Here is a 1404-nt window from a genome sequence, read left to right on the forward strand (position 1 = left end):
GTGCAAGATGGGAGACTATCCCTGCGGTGGATTCCCATGTCATGCATTTGATTAAAAGCGCTACATTACCTATCCCTACAGTTTCCTCACTAAAGGACCCTATGGATAAAAAAGATTGAAACTGGCCTTAAATCTGTGTACTCTCATTCAGGTGCCATTGCTTGCCCGACCATGGCTATTGCAAGGGTGGCTAAAGCAATTGAGAGCTTGGCAGACGCCCTTGAAGAATCTTTTCCCTCAGATGCCTATCAGGATCAGATATCTTATGTAGCTCATATAAGAGATGCAGCGTCATATATTGGAGAAGCGTCTTTGACCTTTGGGCCTGATTCAGAGCCGTTCGCTATTTGTGGTCGTTCGTTTAAAAACAAGGGGTGGCTATTGAAATGATCCGTACGCACATTGCAGTCTGTTCACACCTCTAAGTCTGAACGAGCGAGCAAAACATACGCTCGTTTATTTGTTAAAAACGCCCCCTGGCCGCTCGCATCCTACGTCATGTCCGCTATTTATTAGATTAATCGAGTACATCGACCAGCGTATGAACTGCTCGCTATTCTTGTGGTTGGTGTTTGCTACCACAAATTTGCGAGCAGTTCTGGCTATAAAATAACCCAGTGACGTGGTCAATGACGCTGCTGTTTTAAATATACACACCCATAAAACGCACGTTTTGACCTTTAAGCACGCCTGCGTTCGGATCTCCACTCCCCATTTTCAAGCTCCTTCCCCTGTTACCACCCACATACGCCTCATTCTGTCACTCAAAATAGCAGGCCCTCGCTATATTGCGTACCAACGATTTTCGGCCGCACTGACTGGTTCGCGCATGCGTACTAAAAACCGTACGCATGCGCAGATGTGCAAACATCGCTCGGAATGAGCGTACTGCCGCTAACGAGCGGCTCTGAATGAGGGCCTTTGTCCTTTAAATATAGGAAAAAATTAAATAATATATGGTGCAGACGGAATTAATGTCCTGGGGGGGTTGCGCTCTGGAGGGGTGGCGTCCTGTGCCCTCCGGTCCGACAACTTACCCTTCTTCTTGCTGTTGATGTTAATCCTTGTGTGAAATGCCCTTTCAGGTACACAGGACCTCATTCAGAGTCGGTCGTTGCGGCCACACGGTCGTATGCAAACAATGTTTTTCTTTCTGCGCCTGTGCATGTGCGCACGAGCTCTACCGATCAAAAATACTGTCGGTCGTAGGGCTTCCGACACGGAAGTGGATTGCTAAAGTTGATTGACAGGAAAGACCGTTTGTGGGAGTATACGGGGGTGGTGGTCTGCAAAAGGAGGCGTTCTTCAGCGTTTCCAGGCGTTTTAGGGGAGGGCATAAATTACCTGCTTCGTATGACCAAGAATTGCGGATGCATGAAAACGTCACTCTACGAACAGGCTGAT

The sequence above is a fragment of the Taudactylus pleione genome, unplaced genomic scaffold (genome assembly GCF_031769625.1).
Source record: "Taudactylus pleione unplaced genomic scaffold, aTauple2 ptg000021l, whole genome shotgun sequence".
NCBI lineage: Eukaryota > Metazoa > Chordata > Amphibia > Anura > Myobatrachidae > Taudactylus > Taudactylus pleione.